Here is a 5628-nt window from a genome sequence, read left to right as displayed (position 1 = left end):
CTTGAGGGGCTAGGGAGGCTTGGGGGGATAAAGCCTGGGGCGGAGGGGGGAAGATGTCCCTGTTTGGGCCCTGCGGGCCGTTCGCGCCGCCCACCGCGCCTCCGGAAGCGCCGAGCGGGGTAGCCTGTTTAGGTGAGGCCGAGGCTTTGGGGCCTTCACCTTGCGGCGGACGGAACATCGCCGGTATATTCGTGAGCGGGGACAGACCTGTCTCTGCGGCATCCCGGGATCCTGGAGCGCTTTTGTCAGCCTTTCCCATGGTCGGATGGGTGGATTGAAGCCCTGTGTGCGGCGTAGTATCTCCCTGAGCGCCGGAGGAGAAGATTTAAGCGTCCATCGCTGTCCCCGGTCCGGCCACGCCCCCTGGATGAATCGATTCTTTTCAGTGAACTGATTCGTTTGAAACATTTCACTGCACTCAGTACATAGCAGAGCAGCAGAGCTGGCAGTGGTAATATTATCCTAGAGTGACAGAGCTCCGCCCCTCCCTGCAACCAATCAGCTGACTCAAAGCACAGCGACACTCAGGAACTGGATACAAACTTAAAACAAGAGCCAGGAGTACACAGTACACCGAGTTAAAGAGGAAGTAAACCCTTCCAAACAACTTGGACCTACAGGTAAGCCTAGATTAAGGCTTATCTGTAGGTCCAAGCAATATCTCCTAAACCTATATGGTTTAGGAGATATTTGCCCGAAAATGGGCACCGCTGTCTATGGCGCATGCGCCGTAGACAGCGGCGCGCAGACGCACTAAATGCGGCAAATCCAAGAATGGATTTTCCTAATTTGTCGACTCCCGTGCGCATGCGCGGGAGTGACGTCATCGCGGCTTCGCCGAGTGGCAGCGGCGGAGCTGCGAGACGCGACTCCCGTGCGCATGCGCGGGAGTGACGTCATCGCGGCTTCGCCGCTGTGATTCGTCGGAGCTGCGAGACGCCACCAGCAACATGGATGCGGCGGACTACAGGGGACAGCGGCGACTTCGCTGGCTCCTGTGTCAGGTAAGTGACACATAATGAGCTACTATGCGATGCGATGCGATGCGATGCATAGTAGTCCATTATGCTTTACCTTTGCAGGGAAAAAAAGAGGAAGTAAACCCATCAGGGTTTACTTCCTCTTTAAAGAATCATATCTGTTTTTAGAACACAGTACACTGAAAGAACAACGAGTCACCACCAGTAGTTATAACACATTTCCCTATGATCCAATTGATTATAACTCTGATCATACTGATCAAAAAGGAAGGAAAGTGTTAAATTCTCAATGGGTGACAATGTAAAAGCCTGTACAGTACATTCATTAACCATGAATTATATTTCTAGAATGATTGCAGTCACTCCAGCGTTTGTGGTGACACCGAACGTGTGAAGCAATCATGGTTTATGTACACGCGCATGCCCTACGCACATTTATTCACATGCAGATATCAGGGTTGGTGGGGATGGTTTTAGTTTTTATTTTATAAATTTTTTCACTTAACAAGCCCCTATGTGATAGTTTGTTGAAGTGACAGGTTCTCTTTATTGCATATGGGGTCTGGTATATGATTATAGGAGTATAGGATTGTGCTCAGTGACCTGGGTAGCGGGTGTTCTGTCAGATCAAGCAATCTATAGGAGCAGCCAATATTGCGACTTACGGTGATGCACAAACAGTTGTGTAAATGAAAAGCATGTTTTTGTGTGTGTTTTCTGCATTCTGATGGGCCAACTTCACAGGTAAGATCGCTGCCATCAGATTTGTCTGTAGTCTTTACAGTGCATAACCACTACAATACCGGGCACTTTCGCCCCCTTCCTTCCCAGACCTATTTTCAGCTTTCAGCGCTCTATCGCTTTCAGTGACAATTGCGCGGTCGTGCTACACTGTACCCAAATGAAATTGTTATCATTTTGTTCGCACAAATAGCTTTATTTTGGTGTTATTTATTCACGACTCCGTTTTTTATTTTTTGCGATATAAGCGCAAAAAAAGCGGAAATTTGGGGAAAAAAACAATATTTTCTTTTTTCTATTTTAAAAGAAATCCAATAAAATCAAATTTTGTCATAAATTTAAGCCAAAATGTATTCTGCTACATGTTTTTGGTAAAAAAAATCCCGTTAAGTGTATAATAATTGGTTTGTGTGATCAGGGACATATGTACGCAAATGATCATGTACATATGTGTGCAGGTGATCACGTACATATGTGTGCAGATAATCATTGGGACATGTGATTTTAGTGGGACATATGTGGGGGACATGTTTTTATTATTAGGGACATGTGTTTTTATTATTTGGGGACATGTATGTTTTGGGGACATGTGTGGGGACATTGTGTTTATACTGTGTGGTGTGTTGTGTGTTTACACTGTGTGGTGTGTTGTGTGGTTACACTAGACTGGTGATCAGTGAATAAAAAGCTGTAAAAAAGCAGCTCATACTCACTGATCATCAGACGGCTGCAGTGATCTGCTCTCCTCTCCTCAGCGATGACTTCTGTGTGAGGAGAGGAGGAGCCGATTGCCTAGCAACCGGCTGTTTGTTTGCATCACATGACGGCCGTGATTGGACACGGCCGTCATGTGATCAGGAGGGCCAATCACAGAGCCCTCCTGCCGATCTGAGATGCGCCGTGTCAGGGTGACACGAGCACATCGGGAACGCGCCGCTGCGCAGGCACGCGCGCGCGCGATCCCACTCCTTCTGAAGGACGTTCCTGAACGTCCTATCAGAAGTAGACGGCTCCCACCCGGCCGTATATATGTGCATTGGCTGGGTGGGAAGTGGTTAATGAGGCTTCTTTTACACTTGTGTGACTTTTCATGCAACTTGGGACTACAAAGTCGCATGACAAGTCGTACCCCAAGATTTCCAATGAGTACCGTTCATATCTGCGGGTCTTCCAGTCACAGCGACTTCAAAGTAGTTACTGCACTACTTTGGTTCCGATTTTGATGCGACTTGAGGCAGAGACCTCAAGATTACATAAGTATTCCTTCAAGTCACATCAAAATCGCATCAAAGTCACGGTAAAAATCGTGGAAAAAAATTGCATGACTTTCAAGTGTGAAAGGAGCCTAACGATGGGATTTTACTACCGTGGATACTTCGCCTGCACACGGATGTAAAATACAATCATTTTTCCTGTGCATGCGCTGTAAAGAGAACGGAAAAATCTGATGTCCAGCACTGGTAACTGTGTAGTCGGCCCGTCACATGCACAAAAATCAGCTTTTCATTTTCACAGCTTTATATGTCACCAAAATGGATGACGCGGCTGATCTGACAGAATAATAGGATTGTGATTGTAGCAAGGAACTAAATGCAAGTAAACCTCCCAGGAGCTGCCAACCTTCTGAGAAGAATCCTTCTTTTTATTCCAATCATTTAAGAAGGTTGAGTCAGAGCTTCAGTTCTCTGCTTGTCAGTAGACTCAGCAAGTGACCCGAAGAACCGAAGAATCGATTCATTTCACTGAGTAGTTCGAAATGAACCGATTCAGTTAAAGTGGTTGTAAACCCTTACAAACCACTTTGGCCTACAGGTAAGCCTAGATTAAGGCTTACCTGTAGGTCCAAGAAATATCTCCTAAACCTATATGGTTTAGGAGATATTTGCCCGAAAATGGGCACCGCTGTCTACGGCGCATGCGCCGTAGACAGCGGCGCGCAGGCGCACTAAACGCGGCAGTTCCAAGAATGGAGCTGCCGCATTTGTCGACTCCCGTGCGCATGCGCGGGAGTGACGTCATTGCGGCTTCGCCGCCGTCATTTGGCGAGCTGCGAGACGCCACAAGCAAGATGGATGCGGCGGACTACAGGGGACAGCGGTGACTTCGCTGGCTCCTGTGTCAGGTAAGTGACACATAATGGGCTACTATGCGATGCGATGCGATGCGATGCATAGTAGTCCATTATGCTTTACCTTTGCAGGGAAAAAAAGAGGAAGGTATACTTCCTCTTTAAAAGATCCGGACTGCCCATGACTAATTTATTCAAGCGAGAAGAGAGGAAAGTGATGACGAACCTTTGAAGTCCTTGCCTCCAGGCGGGTCTATGGGCTCAATGACCTCAGGAACAGTCCACAAGACCACAGGAGGGGGGGGGGAAGAGACACTCGAAGGGAATATAGTCTTTATTTTACCAATCAGTAAGGTAGAAGCTGATTAGTGGCCAAACAAATTTCTGATCCAATTTTCTGCTAACGTTGTGAAGGTGAAAAACACACAATAATAGTAATGTGTCACCGATTGGTTTATTCTTTACTCAGGGGGCGTGTCACAGTCTGATAGCACAGAATGTTATATATAGGACTGGAAAGGGACATTTCTCTTTAGTCGGCAGAGAGCCGGAGACATGGATCGCTGGACGGGACTGCTCGGTAAGCGGGGACCGGGTAAGTGAGATCCCACCATGTATACATTGTATATAAAGGAGGAGCCAAAGTGTGTACAATGTATCGATTCCCGTCCTCCCCTCCGACACAACAACTCCAGCGACCTGCCCCTGACTAATCTCCGACCACCAAGCTTGGAGTCCCCCTCCCCCCATGGTCACACAACTGATCCCCCCTCCTCCATAGTGCCCCCCAGGCTGGACTGGGACAGAAATTTGGCCCTGGACTTCATCCAGACCGGCCCATTTACATTTTGAGTGTCCCATCAGCGCCCCCTATACATCAGAGTGTCCCATCAGCGCCCCCCTATACATCAGAGTGTCCCATCAGCGCCCCCTATACATCCAGAGTGTCCCATCAGCGCCCCCTATACATCAGAGTGTCCCATCAGCGCCCCCTATACATCAGAGTGTCCCATCAGCGCCCCTATACATCAGAGTGTCCCATCAGCGCCCCTATACATCAGAGTGTCCCATCAGCGCCCCCTATACATCAGAGTGTCCCATCAGCGCCCCCTATACATCAGAGTGTCCCATCAGCGCCCCCTATACATCAGAGTGTCCCATCAGCGCCCCCTATACATCAGTGTCCCATCGAGTGTCCCATCAGCGCCCCCTATACATCAGTGTCCCATCGGAGTGTCCCATCAGCGCCCCCTATACATCAGAGTGTCCATCAGCGCCCCCCTATACATCAGAGTGTCCCATCAGCGCCCCATATACATCAGAGTGTCCCATCAGCGCCCCCTATACATCAGAGTGTCCCATCAGCGCCCCCCTATACATCAGTGTCCCATCGGAGTGTCCCATCAGCGCCCCCTATACATCAGTGTCCCATCAGCGCCCCCTATACATCAGAGTGTCCCATCAGCGCCCCCTATACATCAGTGTCCCATCAGCGCCCCCTATACATCAGAGTGTCCCATCGGAGTGTCCCATCAGCGCCCCCTATACATCAGAGTGTCCATCGGAGTGTCCCATCAGCGCCCCCTATACATCGGAGTGTCCCATCAGCGCCCCCTATACATCGGAGTGTCCCATCAGCGCCCCCTATACATCGGAGTGTCCCATCAGCGCCCCCCTATACATCGAGTGTCCCATCAGCGCCCCCCTATACATCGGAGTGTCCCATCAGCGCCCCCTATACATCGGAGTGTCCCATCAGCGCCCCCTATACATCTGAGTGTCCCACATCAGCGCCCCCTATACAATCAGGAGTGTCCCATGCAGCGCCCCCCTATACAT

This window comes from Lithobates pipiens, unplaced genomic scaffold, assembly GCF_037356315.1.
Source record: "Lithobates pipiens isolate NorthernLeopardFrog02 unplaced genomic scaffold, aLitPip1_a1.2 Scaffold_16, whole genome shotgun sequence".
NCBI lineage: Eukaryota > Metazoa > Chordata > Amphibia > Anura > Ranidae > Lithobates > Lithobates pipiens.
The sequence above is the reverse complement of the archived record's forward strand: the minus strand, read 5'-3'. Positions refer to the sequence as shown.